Here is a 15,714-nt window from a genome sequence, read left to right as displayed (position 1 = left end):
ATGTTATTCTATTTAAGACCAGGCCACTACTTTTCAGAGTGCCCTATATGTTTGGGTCTGAATTTCAGTTTAATTATGATCATGCTTCTGGTTTGGTATTGCTGTGCTTTGGAAAAAAAACTGTTTCTGCTGTGCTGAGAGAATAAACTCATTTTTGCTACTTCACGTTTTCAGTTTTTTTTTTATTTATTTAAAACTGTGAAAATAAGCTATTTTTAAATGTTCATCAAACACATTTTTGAACTCAATTTTTTTATAAAAGGAGTTCAGTACCAAACCAGTAGGTTTGGATATTTCAGCTTTTTTACGAAGCTGCCATTGGTTCGAATGACGGGAATGCCCGTTTAGGGTTAACGTTGCACGGTTGGGGGTAAAAGTTGGGTGGGCATTGTTGTCAGTTTGGGTTTGGGACAAGTTAGGATTGTATTCGGTGGGATCGACCGCTCATTGTGGGATTTGGTGAGGGGAAGGCATGCGGCTTACACAGAGGAGGAGAGAGAGATGGGGGGGGAGAAAGCGTTCTGCAGCTCGCTAGCGGTCTTCGTTCAGATCCAGGTTTGTTTTTTTTCCCTTAAAATTTAGATTTTTTTTCGCCATTTTATGTTTCGTTCAGATCCGGGTCCGTTTGGTTGCCGAGAAATTCACTTGAAATTTTTCTTTTTGTTGGGTTTGTTATTTGGGGTCGCGTCTGGGATGAATTGCTTTCCGGCATTTCAGTTCGGCTTCTGGGATTGCGAAATTCTTCGATTCGAAGTATTGCTTGTCGGCATTTCATAGATCATATTTAGGTTCTGTGCAAGGAAGGGGACATATGAATCCTGCTTCTAATTTCATACAGAAATCGAAAACCCATTTGGTGAGCCCTTGAGTCAGGGGGCTACGCTAGAACATTTGGAATGAGAGTGGTCAAAGCCAATCATGTTTTTGTATTATTTTCGAGTTGAAAAATTAGGTTTTGCTTCATAAGAAGTTCAAATTACACTCTATTGGCTCTGAGACTTGGAAACTCAATATCTTTGTGATGTTAGATTAACATAGTTAAACTATATTTTCTTTTGATGGACATATCTAAATTTCTGTATTTGCACTGTAGGGACGTCTTATCTGGTGAAGTGTTCAAAATCCTTCTGCTAACTGATTTAATAGGTTGAATTTGTATCCAAGGTTTTCTTCCAATATGGTCTGAACTATTTTGTTTAATTAACGAAAACAGGTCACTTCTCTCTATGGTGGTCCCTTAGAGTTTACGTTTATCGTGCAAAGCACAGAAGACCCTGCTTATCGGGCTGTATCTATGCTACTATCAAAGCTTAAGGTATACGCAACAATAATCATGGTTTCTTTAATATAAGAAGAACATCCAGGACAAGTCATATATAATATACGCTTGGAAGCACAAGTTTAATGCATAACATTTTTTAGGTTACATGTGTTCCCAGAATGATCTGTTTTACGTTTAACTTCATTTCCTTGCAGGACGAGGTTGATGTTAAGATTGTTGTGGCTGGTATTTCAACAACCTGCAGTCAGAAAATTCACAACCAGTTGGTATGTACCTGATTAAAATAATTTACGCCTTGCTACCATGCTGGTGCAATAGCAAGGTCTTGCACAGTTTAAGTGTTATCTTATCAAATCATTATGTACCTATAATTGTTCTGTATGACGAGTTTCTTTTCTTTATGGAATACAGGAATATAAATTTATTACTAAGTCTTAATGGTGTAGGGATATGTAAATGAATTCAATTAGAACTCACATTTTTGTTTTCTGTTTTGTAGCTGCCTTGATCATTAGGTGGTGATATTTGAGAGATTGGGTCATCTGGTTGTTTGGATTTAAGTGGGATTGAGGTTATATTTGCCGCTTTTTGTGATTTGGGTCTGGGTTATGGTTAAGTTATTGCTATTTGTTCTGGGTATTTGCTGAAATTTGTGTTCAATGAGTGTGAGTTCTGTAATTGGTTTGTGTTCGTTCATATAACCTTCTGTTCTTGGAATGTGATTTAGTTGTGGCTCTTTCATTTGATTCTTAATTCTTTATGATTCAGCTTTAAGTTGATATTGATGATGAATTTTTCCTCGCGAATAATGCTTTCATGTTTAAATCTTAATAACTATACTTGTTTCTCTTGGGTGTATGTTTTGCCGGTCATGAAAAACTGTCGGCCAGTCTTTTTGCACCACTCTTTCGCACTCTTTTCCGTGGCTATCATGTTTCTCTTTGACCTTATAAATTTTTCCTTCATTCACAGCAAAAAACCTTGCGGCGAGCAAACAGGCACAACCAATTCTGCCAGAATTGCTGGAGAATTCCACAACCAAGGTCATCGAGTACGGCCGGAAGCATGTTGAGGGTCTAGACGGCGATAGCACCGATGTTGGCAAGAGCGGCGACCCCTTTTCTAGGTACGGTCTTCACTGATTTGAAGTTTGAGTTTGTTTGTGATTTTTTTTCTTTTGGATTTGTAATTTATCCTTTTGTACCTGATAATTTTTGATCCAAAATTTTTTTCACGCTTGATTTTCCTGTGAATTTATATGGGTTTAGATTTTTATTGTTAATTTACTGATGTTGGGGATCATTTTGGCTTCTAGATTGGTTTGAACATTTTTCTGTCTTTGTTTTTTCCTTTGTGTAGTTTTAGTCAGATTGAAGTGTAATTTGCAATTTGAGATTTAATTGAAGTGTTTAGGATTATCCACTTATATATATATATATATATAATCAATGTTGAAATTTTAAACTAAATCACTATGCTGCAATCAAACCCACAGATTGTTGGGTCCAAAAGAAGAAGAAGAAGGAGTGAACAACATGAAATTGGCTTTGGGTAAGCTTTCACTCTCTTCTGTGTATGATCTCTTTGAGAAGTGATTTTGGTTTGTGCTTTCAAAAAAAATGATGGCAATTTCATATTTGGACAGAGAAAACAATAGGCATGTATAATGAAGTGGAATTTTTCATGGTATTATCAACATGCATGTTATAAAGAATTCTTCATTTAATTTTTGGGTTGTGTGTTTTGTGCTGTTTCATTTGTGACTTGTGCGTTTTGTTGTATCTGATTCGAGTATACGTCATTGAAGAATGTTAATGAATCCAAACATGGGTTTTGGGGTGTTCTTGCTAGAAAAGCCAAAGACATTCTCGACGATGATGATAATTGAGTTCAGGATTTTGATTCACCCCGAACAACAAGGACGGATATGCTGTCTATGCCAACAAGGGGGTAAGGTGAGATATAGTTTTCGTCATGTCTTTATAGTAGCTTGGTATTTTCCAAGGACTTTTAATTGCTGCTGCATTGTTGAATACATTAAGAATGATCCGGTAAACCAGAGAGGGAGTCATCAGCTTATGGATCTGTTAACACATCCAATGTGTTGTAATCTTTTTGCTACTTAAACATGTTAAGACATCAACTCTAAAAAAAATTTTGGTCTGCTACTTTACTTATGGTGCTGTTGGTTTACACCAACGATAATAGCTAGCTAGGATAGCCTTTTCTTTATGTCTTAATTATTGATATTGCTATCATCATGGCAGGCTATGTTGGAGCAAAAACTGTGCAGGCAAAGACATAAGAGTGATGGATTTTGGAATGAAATGCAGAGGATATCATTTTATGCTGCTTAAGTAAAAGTTTCCTCTTCTGTTATATTTGTGTGTTGGATATTGTAGAAAATTAATATAAGTTGTATATTCATGATAAGTTGATAACTGACTGATTAAGATTACTTACAAGGGGTCTATATGCACAGGAGAGCTCAGCATGAGGGTGCTGTTGGTTTACCTTGCCTGGAAGTGTTGCAGTGCGGGGTTGTTCAAGAAAAAAGGTTTTAAAGGATCCTTTGCAGATGCAGGATCTTCTGCTGCGGTATGGGAATTCCTATTGTTAAATGATAACATTGTAATCCAAGTGTAATTAGTTTAGGTTTTTTTTTTTTCCCTGTGAAATGTTATTTACAATGTCAGAATGTTTCTTTGAATTCAGTTGCTGAGGTTTCTTTTTATAATTTCCCCTTTTAAGACATTTGCATTTTTGTCCAGATTGTGTGAGCCGTTGCTTCAGCCAAAACAGGTGCTCTCTCCATTTTTCATCTCTTCCATACTCAAACCCTAGCTGCTCCACCTCTCTCTCCCACACATAAGCAAACTCCATCTGAAAGCCGAAGAATCCAAAGGTAAATCCCTTCGAACTCTTCGATTATCAACCAGATTTCAGACTGTTTTTGGGATATACACTGCTATTTCATATAGTGTTAGTTCAATAGCTTAATCCTAAGACCTAGCACATGAGACATCAGAATTTCGATTGACTTAGCTTTTGTCCAATGCCTTTTTTGTAGGAACAACAGGGATTGTAGACTACACAAACTTAGAAGATACGAAGTACGCGGTAAGTCCTTTTACTTTCTCACTCCAGAGTCCAGACATTCATATTTTCTGTAACCTTCTATGGAGCATGGGTACTAGGTTGTTGAATATTGCTTTTTCAATATGTCGATGTGTCTGAAGCATCTATAAGAATCTCAAACTTCATAAATAATTTCCATGCAGATCAAAAAGCTTGATGGCTCTGAGTTTTGAAATGCTTTTGACCGCCAATCTGTTCGCGTATGAATCTTACAAGTTGAAAATTTATTTTATCTTTTGCTCTGTTGGGTTTTTTTCCAATAACTCAAAAGGGCCGAAAGGTATTCCCTTTTCATATTCTTCTTTCCCAATTTCTTTAGTGTTAATTTCAATTTTCTTATGCTATTTGCAGTGGTGCTGTTTAGGGTTTAACTATTTGATTTCACAGATTCATTTCAGACACGGTAAATAGTTACATTTTAAATTCGTATTTCATAACTTGGTTGCTTGATTCTAATGTCGATTCGTTACAACAGAAGTGAACTTTTTCTTTCAATAATTTTATCTTATGCAACTCTGTTTTTGTTCTCTCATGTCTAGGTTGGTGAAGGACATGGGGAGAAGAGCACTTTGGAAATGGGTACGAAAGGAAATAAACTTGCTGAACTGCATTGGCATCTATTGTTCCGGTTTTTCTTTGACAAGTTAACTTGCTCTCTCTTTGCAGTAAGGTGCACAAATATGGGAAAAGCACGACAGGGGAAAGCTGGGATATTGTTGTGGATGAGGAGACCTATTACGAGTGAGTCTGGACTTGGTTCTGGTTCTGTCTGCATATAGTATGTTGAAGCAGTCAAAAGGATTTCAGGGGAACCAAATATAAATAATTTAGATTACATCTTCTGGTATTGCTCTTACTGTAAAAGTAATTTTGATCTTTCACTTTTTGATGAAGGGCTGAGCTGTGAATTAAACCTCGAGAAAGGCCACCTGGCCCCCTTGATTTTGGATCGTCGTCGCTTTCAGTTGGTGAACCACCAGATGAATTTTCTCCAATATCGTGCGGCTCAAAAAAATTTGTATGTGTTTACACATATTTTTGTGCTCTGAATAATTCTAATCAAATTCCATTGCTCCTAAGCTAAGTCTGAATTTGTAGCATATAAGGGAAGGTTAGCAGATACTTGCCAATTATCTAAAGCTGGATACTAAGGTCTTTAAGCTTAATATCTTTTTGTAGGTGTAGCATCTGCTTGGAAAAAGGTTTCAAGTTTAATGTCTGTATGTGTTATTACTCTTCACTGATTGTCAAGAACCAGGATTAAAGAAAAGCATCCTTTAAAGTTTAAACTGGAAGGGGGCAGGTTATAAATTACAGGTGAAATGAAACTAGAAATATATAGTCTTATGATTTGTGTCTAAAAACATAATAAATGATATTACATCCATCCATGTTAATAATAAGATTGTTATTTATGTGGTTATGAGTTTCTAGTCTCTTTGATTAAACATTTTCTTTCTCACTCGGGTTCACCATGAACCACCTCTTTTTGGATCAGCTATTATACTTGAATATGATTATCAAGTATAAACATTTTCTTCGGTCATCAAATTATGTAGCAGTAGCCAAATATAAACATTTGAAATAACGTTGCTTAAAAGAGCAGCTTTAATCCAAACTCAATTCTTTTCGGGGGCATATTGTAGGTTGATTCACATTCTGGGGTGTAATATAGTTGGTGTGTTGGGGCTGATCGTGGAGATTCTGATTACTCGAGAAGGTCCATTTCTTGAAATAGCTTGCATCCTTATTGCTGGTTTGACAATCATTCTGTGGCTAATTGTGGTCGTCTCAGAATGCACGGGCTAAATCCTTATGACCTAATACTTCTGCCGTCCACGATATTGGATTTATTGCCATGAATGCACATTTGCCTTCAGAAGGCAATTTGATGTTCCTTTCTATGCTACTTTGTTATTGCCAGTTTGCCACTATCTTGGGCTAAGATCTAACTTTTTCACTCTAACGGAATGTTCCGTGCAGACTGGGGGTTATTACATAGCATTTTTACTCACTTAAAGAGATCTGTTTTACTTTCTGATCAGTTTGAGTGAATAATTCCTTGTGAACTTGGAAATCTCTCAAGTCTAAGTGTTGTGCACCTCGGTTGATATGAATTTTGAGATATTAGAAGAGCAAATGATTGTTAGAGTTGTGGATTAAATCATTTACTTGTTTGATAAGCCTAGCTAGCTACGAAGGGTCGTTAGTCTTAGCCACGACTTGTACGAAGGACTGTTCCCAGTTCCTGGTGTTGCTGGTGAAATGGTATGGAATTTGTTTATGGTATGGAACTTGATGATGTTGAAATGGCATGGATTTTGTTTATGGTTTTACCAATTACACAAACTGAGTCGTTTTTGCTCTTATCGGTTGGAGTTTTATGAGTTGTATCTGGTGTGCCTTGCCATGAATAGTGAAGGATCATTGACTCTCTACTTCTTAGCAGTAGCTGGATAGTCTTTCATATACAATTGGATCATGATAATGTTTTGAGGCATTTCAAATTATTCCACATGTAAATAGTTTTGAATTCAGAGTTTAGTCTTTCAATTTCAAGCTGGCATATGATCTTTGAATATTATCATTCTAATTTTCTGAAGGTAAATAGAAAAATTGCATGTAAATCGAACAATGTTTCATAATCTTTTGTATGGTGGTACGATTGTTGATCCAAAGCCACAAGAACTTTGTTGGTCTAATCTTTTTTGCATGTAAATAGAAGTCTGATCTTTTGTGTGTATACAAGCAACAGTATCATTTAATTGCTTTGAAAACCCGCAGCATCGCGTGGGCAATTTTTGCTAGTTATAACCAAATGTATGAAATTGAAATGTTATTATAGAAATGTTGTACGAGGTTACAATTGGAGAGATTTTTCAATGTGACTGGAACATAGGATGGTACATCACGTGTCAATAAATAAATAATAGAATACATGTTAAAAAAATAATAATTTAAAAAATAAAATTTTCACCACTTATATAAAAACACGTAGTGTACAACTCAATTTTTAGATCACAATGAAAAAATTTTCGTTACAATTGTACCAAAATTTAAAGAAGTAAATTGTAATTTACCCTTTTTAGTTTCACTTGCACATTTACCTGTTTGACGCCCAACTTAGGTGGGCGTATTATATCCCAGTAAAAATATCATATCCATCAAAAAAATTAATTTTTCATCTATATTAATACAATGTATTTGAAGGAGCGACGATTCTCAATTCCAAGTGGGTTATTAAATTAACTTGTGTCTCTATAGATGTGGACTAATAGCCGCTTAGTTTAATCCATCTTATCATCTATGAAACTTTTGTCCAAGATTCCAAGAGTCCGTCCGACGACTGCTACTCTCATTTCTGGAAAATTTTACCAAAATTTTTCATTACAATTGTACCAAAATTTAAAGAAGTAAATTGTAATTTACCCTTCATTTCTGGATCTGTTTTCCACTTCTTCTGTGATAGGCCGGATGAAACAAAGCAACTTTTTGTTCTTCATCTCGGGAACAACAACCTAACTGGAAAAGTACCCGATTGTTGGATGAGTTGGCAATCCTTGATATTCCTGCATTTAGAAAACAACAACCTAACTGGGAATGTCCCAATGTCCATGGGATACTTACAAGGGCTGGAATCACTGGACTTGCGCAATAATCACCTGTACGGAGAATTGCCACATTCCCTGCAGAACTGTACCTGGTTGTCAGTTGTTGACCTTCGTGAAAATGGGTTTTCCGGAAGCATACCAATATGGATAGGGAAAAGCCTTTCAAGGACATGTATCGATCTGTAGTTGCTTGACATCCTAAGCATAATGGTTAAGAACAGGGGTCTGTTTAAATTCCTGAAAAGAACTTAATAAGGGCATATATTGCATGCACAAAAGACCCGGAAACAAAGTTTTACGCCATGAAAGAAGAAAAAAGAAATGCCAGAAGTATAGGGACGGTACATCGTCTCTGCGTGTGGATGAATGCATCATGTGTGCTACAACAATAGTGAAGGAAGAATAGAAAGTTCCGCAGAGTCCAACTCCGGTACTCTACATGAGTCTCCAGCATTAGCGAAACCTCATCTCATTTGGTTTGTTGCCCCTAATGCTGTGGTTGAGCCTACATGTTTTACATAGGCTAACAAATATCCTGAATGGCGACAGGCAATGGCAGAAGAGTTTAATGCTCTTTTGCATACTGGCACATGGTCCTTGGTTCCATTTCTTCTATCCATGAATGTTCTTCCAAATAAATGGGTATATCGGATCAAATGGCATTCTGATGGTTCCATACAGCGATATAAGGCTTGACTAGTCGCAAATGGCTTTCACTAGCAAGAAGGTATAGATTACAGCGAGTCGTTCAGACCGGTTGTCACTCACGCAACAATCAGACTCATTTTCTCCATTGCACTTCACTACAATTGGCCTATCCGACAACTTGATGTTCAGAATGCTTTCGTACATGGTTCTTTGCAGAAGAAGTTTATATGCGACAACCTTCAGGTTTTGTGGATCCTCAGTTTACATCACATGTTTGTAGACTGCAAAAATCATTATATGGTTTGGAACAAGCACTTCGTGCCTGGTTTCAATGTTTCTCCCAACATCTTGAAGAACTTGGGTTTCAGGCCTCAGTAGCAGATTCTTCGCTGTTCACCTTCTTTAATGGATCCACAGTTATCTACTTGTTGATATATGTCGACTACATCCTTGTTACGGGCAATAATCGATCACATATATTTCGGTTCATTCAACAGCTTGGCCAAAAGTTTTCTATGAAGGATCTAGGTCATTTGCATTATTTTTTGGGAATGGAAATTACACGGACATCCACTGCCATGTATCTTTCTCAATCCAAGTACATCATGGACCTTTTAAAGAAGACCAAAATTTTTGATGAAAAGCCTCTCACCACTCCCGCTGCAACTGGCCGTAAGTTGAGTATATATGACGGAGAACCTTTGTCAGATGGCACTAATTTTTAAAGTATAGTCGGTGCTTTCCAATATCTTCTTTTCACGAGACCTGATATTGTTTTTGCCGTCAATCAAGTCTGCCAATATATGCATTCCTATCTCAAAGTCACAGTTTGGATAACTCAAGGACTCTTCACCAAATAGAGAACCAACACATTCCTATCTCTTCTTAGACTCTATCAGTTTATATTTGTAATTTGAATTCACTTGTAATCCGTTATACGTTTATACTGTAACAGACTTTTCTTGTAATCTCTATATAATGAAGTCAAAACCTCACTCATCATCAATTGAGTTGAGCTTATGCAATCAGTCTTTACAAACCCATCTTAAATTCTTTCAATAGAGTATTGGAATCTTAATCAAGCGAATTATTAGAAATGGCGTGTTGAATTCACTTGTAAGGGAACCGGATCTGGCTCGCCTGATGACTACCCAAAACTCACCATGTGCCCACGAGTCTTCAACGTTGCCAGCGATCCCTGAAAACGATATCTATTGGTAAGAATTCGTAGTCCATAATAAATGTTATGTATCAGATAATGTCGAATGCCCTTAACCAACTGAGTTAGCAGTCACTTGTGTCGATTTTGGAGTTGGTCAAGCATATATATGCAGCAACATTTGAGTAAATCATGACACACTTACGGAGATTATAAGAAAAGTAAAACTTATACCTCAAACGTATCCTTCCCTACGCCATCATAGACAACATCAACGCCATTGTCGAAAGTTATTTCTTTCACACAAGCGAAAAAGTCCTCTTCCTTATAGATTATGACATGGCGGCATCCATCCTCCTTGGCTTGACCTGGCTTCTCTTGAGTTGATACGGTTCCTATGACAGTGGCACCAATGGCATTAGTTCACAGGCATAAATGGGATCCAACTCCACCGGCAGCGTGAACAAGGACCATCTGTCCAGGTTCGACCAGTCTAATTAACAACACTCGAGTCATATCTAATAACTTCAAGTAACAATTGCTTTTGAAAAGGAATGGGCAGTACGCGTGTTACAAATGCAATTGTAGAATGTACTAATGTTATGATAATACGATTATTGACCCTTTAATTAAAATTTGCTGTTAAGAGTAATTTTAAAATTGTTCTTGCCACATTTATTTTCAAGGAAGATTAAAACGAGCAAATGCAGCTGCACAAGTATAAAACTACCTTGAAACAGCGGTGTAGTAGACACTAGACATTGAGCTGTGTCGGTCGAATTGCGTATATTTCAACTATGATCATGATCATGAAGTATAGGTTAGCGCAAAGAGTTTTTATACTGTGATTTAGGTGTGTATGATGACGTTGAAAGTCAGAGCTTTTCACAGCCTTGCACTCTAGATCCGAAGACGCTTGTGTACAAGACCATGGAACCAACCTTGTTATGTATTTTCTTCTCATTTACTTGTCCTTTTTTTTTTCTTTTTTTTTTGGGAGATTGAATGTTGGGATTTTCTATTTTCCCTTTTGATTCTATTTTTAAAAATTTTGACCTTTCTCTGCCACTTCGTTGAAAAGTGAAAAGCTTTTGAAAATGTTGGGATTTTCTGTTCATTGAGTATGCTGCCGATTTTGCTCCTGCTTGGTTTGTATACTTTCATTTTGATATACGCGTGTTGCCTATGAGGGTATTCGAGAGATTTTATAGTGTGATTGTCACACGGAGTGGTACACCACGTCGTTATATAAATGATAGAATATATGTGCTAAAAAGTCAATAACCTAAAAAATAAAATTTTCCACCACTTACATAAAAACACATAATGTACCACTTGTGTTTCCGTCACAACTAAAAATTTGTCGAGGGTATTCCTCCTCTTCTCGACTCTTCAGCTTCACGGGTGGCACTCTTTGTCTTTCTACTTCTCTAGTTTTCTTTCTCAGAAAACTAAAACAACACTTCTCTCAAGTTCGAATCCCAAAACCAAAATTCATCCGGTATATATATCCCAAGACGCAAAAGGACCAATTGGCGATTAAATAAAATACTTTCGAATAAGATGATAGACTAAATGAATAAATTTTCAGTATGATTGTTATACGGAGTGGTCCAATACGTGTTTTTATATAAATGGTGGGATATGTGTATTAAAAAGTTAATAACTTAAAAAATAAAAATTTTCACCACTTACATAAAAACGCGTGGTGTACCACCCGTGTTCCCATGACAACTAAAAATTTCACCATGAACTCAACCACCTGCACAACCCCGGCCAGTCCACCAATGACTCTAATTTACTCAGAGTTTTAATTTGCTAACGACTTAATTAATTTATTTATTAAAGGGTAATTAAAGAAAATCTAGTTGTGAAGTCCTTGTAGTTTGTATTGACCAGTATTGACGAATAAGAAGGGTAGTATGGTAAAAAAGGTGGTGCTGAAGTGAGGCAGTTAGTATATTTGGAAGTTGGTTAGAATTGGCGGTAAAATTAGTTAGAGCTGTTAGTACTGGTAGCTTAAGAGATAAGGCAGCCATTGAGCTATATAAGTGTGTAAGAATCTTGTAGTATTCATTCGAAGAAATATACAGAAACTCATAACCTCTGCTCTCTCTGCAATTCTCTTTCATACTCTCTAAGTTTTCTGCTTTTCTTCAATTCTCTGTGCACTGTAATCATGGTTTCAGAGCCGGCCGATCCTTGGTTTCAATTCCAATGTGCAAGTCTTCTTGATTGATTGAAGCTCGATGGTAGCTGCAAGTTCTCAGGGATTTCTGCTCAAGGGTTCAAGATTTTCATTCGTATCAGGTTCTTTGTGATTTCACAGTGCACACCATCTATTTGCGTTATGTTCTAGTTGGCGAATGTTTGTTATTTTTCTGAAGGATTGAAGGCCCATAGCCATTGTTAGAAAATTGAAAGGCCGATAGCCATTGTTTGAGAGCATAAGAGGCCAATAGCCATTGTTTGATCAAGATTTGTTGGTATTCATTCAGTTGTTTCATTGAAAAAGGCCGATAGCCAGTAGGGAAGAATCTATGGTAGTGTATTTGGTGTTCAAGAACAAGTCTTGTTTGTCTGCCATATAAATTTCTGGATTGATATTCTATGTAATCTTGTTCAAATGGCGGAATCTATTGTTAAAATTGAAGGGTTACTTGGTATGCTTACAGTGAAGCTTCAAGATGATAATTTTGTAAAATGGATTTTTTAGTTTCAATCTGTTCTTAAACTATAAACACAATATAAACTGAAGTTTACAAACTCAAATACTTCAAGGCCTCGCTCGATGTCTATGATTGAATTGGACTGAAAAATCACTAGATTCAATGTATGTCAAAGAAAGAAATTTGGAAGGCAAAAGAAGGATTAATCATGAAGAACATTCCAATCGCCAAAGAAATGGTAGGATTGGAAGGGATAAGCTTACTTCATGACTACTCCTACTTCTACTTTCAACTTATGGCTCGTCTAGATGTGTTTTTAGAATGATTGAAAACGTTTTTGGTGAAATTGATTTTAGATTCCAAAAGCACTTGGAAGAATCATCAAATATGTGTTTCTTGCGGGCACTTCAAGTGCATTTTTAAGATTTACTTAGATTTTTACTAAGAATTGATTTCAAAAATATTTTCACAAAAAACACTTTCTATTATTTTATAAGTAATTACAAACGGCCCTTAGACAAAATTTAGAAGTTGACTTCTATTTCTTCCTTCGACATTGAATCTTAGTGAGTTATCGAAAAACACAAATTTTTTTTTTTACTATATATGTAAAAAACGAATATAAATACAAAAAAAAAAAAAAAAAACAAATATGAAAACTTTAATGGAAAAACACAAATTAAATTTTTTTTTTTTACTATATATGTAAAAAACGAATATAAATACAAAAACCTAAAATTAAAAAAGTTAAAAATTTAACAAAAGAAAATTTAAAATAATGTTGGAATAAAAACAAAAAACTTGAAAGAAAAACATGAACGTGCTTAACCAACCGTCACAAACTGATACGCAATAGTGGGCAATTTAAGAACACAAATTAAATATAAAAAAAAAACACTTATACGTCAAACGTATGTATGCAACAACATTTGAGTAAATCATGACACACTTATGGAGATAAATAAGAAAAGTAAAACTTATACGTCAAACGTATCCTTCCCTACGCCATCATAGACAACATCAACGCTATTGTCGAAAATTATTTCTTTCACACGAGTAACAGAGTCCTCTTCCTTACAAATTATGACATGGTGGCATCCATCCTCCTTGGCTTAAGCTGCTTTCTCTTGAGTTGATACGGTTCCTATGACAGTGGCACCGAGGGCATTAGCCCACTGGCATAAAAAGGATCATGTGTTCAGGTTCGACCTGTATAACGACACACAAGTCGTATCTAATAACGACAAGTAACAAAAGTTTCAAATTTTGAAAAGGGGATGGCCAGTGTTATAAATTCAATTGTAGAATGCAGCAATGTTAAGATTATTGAAGCCCTTTAATTAATTAAATACTTTTCTGTTCAGATGAAAATGAGCAAATGCAGTTGCACAAGTATTAAACTACCTTGAAACAACGGCGTAGTACACAGTGAGGTGTCATCCCCTTAACCAAGAGGGATGCTGCAACTTTAGTATACAAACTTTAGGTTGTGTATGAACACACTGGATATGGCTCGAGATAAACTATAAACACAATATAAACTTAAGTTTACAAACTCAAATACTTCGAGGCCTCGCTTGATGTTTATGATTGAATTGGACTGAAAAATCGCTAGACTCAATGTATGTCAAAGAAAGATATTTGGAAGGCAGAAGAAGGATTAATCATGAAGAACATTCCAATCGCCAAAGAAATGGTAGGATTGGAAGGGATAAGCTTACTTCATGACTACTCCTCCTACTTTCAACTTATGGCTCGTCTAAAAGTGCTTTTAGAATGATCAAAAACGTTTTTGGTGAAATTGATTTTGGATTCCAAAAGCATTTGGAAGAAGCATCAAATATATGTTTCTTGCAGGAAACACTTAAAACGTTTTTTTAAGATTCAATTAGTTTTTTAATAAAAATTGGTTTCAAAAATATTATCACAAAAAACACTTTCTGTTATTTTAAAAGTACTTCCAAATGACCCTTCGACAAAATTTAGAAGTTGACTTCCATTTCTTCCTTCAACATTGAATCATAGTGAGTTATCGAATCCAGTCAAATCCTTAACACCAAACAAGAACTAACCTTCTCTGGATTTGTCCGATGAATACAATGGCATAAGAAATCATGTACTCTTGGCTAAAAGCAGAAAGGCTATCCCTTTCAGCCTGTTACCAGATTTCCCATCAAACAACTTGGATTTATTGCAAACAGAAATAGTTTACAAATGAAATCAGGCACTTAATATTGCAACTGACATACAAGTCTTGATTTTGTGATCACAAATTCAAACATTCAAGTTACCCAAAAAAATACAGGAGAGAGAGAGACCTGAGGACCACCAAGTTCATGAACTCGAATGGCTTTCACCATCTTTGTTGGCGATACTGCTTGATTTCTAGGTATGAACTATTTTCCGATCAAAAGTGTGATTTCTTGGTAATTAATCCCTTAATAAATAGCCTACCTCTTGTTAATATTATAATGTTGGATTTACATCTTTTTTTAGTCTACGTCTCTCGTACACGCACCTGAAATCATTAATTGCATTTTTTTTGTTGTTAGTCAAAAATCATTAATTGTTAAGTCTATACTACTTATTAATAGATGAGTAATGTATTCCTACTATGTTTTTGTACCATATTTTTATATGGGGTATGATATCCACACATCATTTTTTACTTCTCACACACCCTTTTAATTTTCGGCTGTCGGATCTGATGAATTGAATAAGATCAAAGGACATAAATTAATAAGAGGTGTGTGAGAAGTAGAAAAGAGTGTGTGGATAGTACACCCCTTTTATATTATCTTAGGTGACATCTGATGTAGACAATCACATCATTTGAATTAATCAGATTTTTAAATTTAGTTCATTATTTAATAAACTAATAATTAAGAAAAACTAGTTAATTAAATGATGATTGTGGTATACGAAGAGTCTTTCTTCTTCATTTTCTTAGGTTTTGCAAAATTTTCAAATGATGTGACTGTCCACATCAGATGCCACCGAAAATGGTATAGAAATAAAGTATGAATAGTATTATTCTTAATTATTCTTTATAAATTACTTTAGTCTAAAGTAAGGTTTGAAATTGACAATGTTTAAATGAACAGGACAGTGTTCGAACCCGAATTTTCCTCTATTTACGACCATGCCACTGATTTTCAGTTTAATTACGGTCATGCCACTGCTTTACGGAGTGGGCTTTGTGGGTTT

At 35.6% G+C, this 15,714-nt stretch overlaps 1 long non-coding RNA gene across 11 annotated transcripts; it reads left to right on the top strand.

The window, feature by feature from the left end:
* Positions 1–420: 420 nt before the first annotated feature.
* LOC103963373 lies at positions 421–7,002 on the top strand. Of its 11 annotated transcripts, none has more exons than XR_007253373.1 (18): positions 421–555; positions 1,214–1,315; positions 1,477–1,548; positions 1,782–1,853; positions 2,255–2,408; positions 2,778–2,833; positions 3,134–3,237; positions 3,550–3,639; positions 3,765–3,880; positions 4,054–4,187; positions 4,353–4,402; positions 4,564–4,620; positions 4,772–4,823; positions 4,960–4,999; positions 5,087–5,161; positions 5,315–5,438; positions 5,600–5,737; positions 6,067–7,002. It is a non-coding gene; the product is annotated as an uncharacterized LOC103963373 (long non-coding RNA). The 11 variants fall into 11 exon arrangements; XR_007253372.1 differs by lacking the exon at positions 1,782–1,853 and adding an exon at positions 1,094–1,107 and having other exon boundaries at positions 457–555; XR_007253380.1 differs by lacking the exon at positions 1,782–1,853 and having other exon boundaries at positions 3,139–3,232.
* Positions 7,003–15,714: the final 8,712 nt, after the last annotated feature.

This window comes from the organism of the source record quoted next, unplaced genomic scaffold (assembly GCF_019419815.1).
Source record: "Pyrus x bretschneideri cultivar Hongxiangsu unplaced genomic scaffold, Pyrus_bretschneideri_v1 Contig57, whole genome shotgun sequence".
Classification (NCBI taxonomy): domain Eukaryota; kingdom Viridiplantae; phylum Streptophyta; class Magnoliopsida; order Rosales; family Rosaceae; genus Pyrus; species Pyrus x bretschneideri.
The sequence above is the reverse complement of the archived record's forward strand: the minus strand, read 5'-3'. Positions and strand labels throughout refer to the sequence as shown.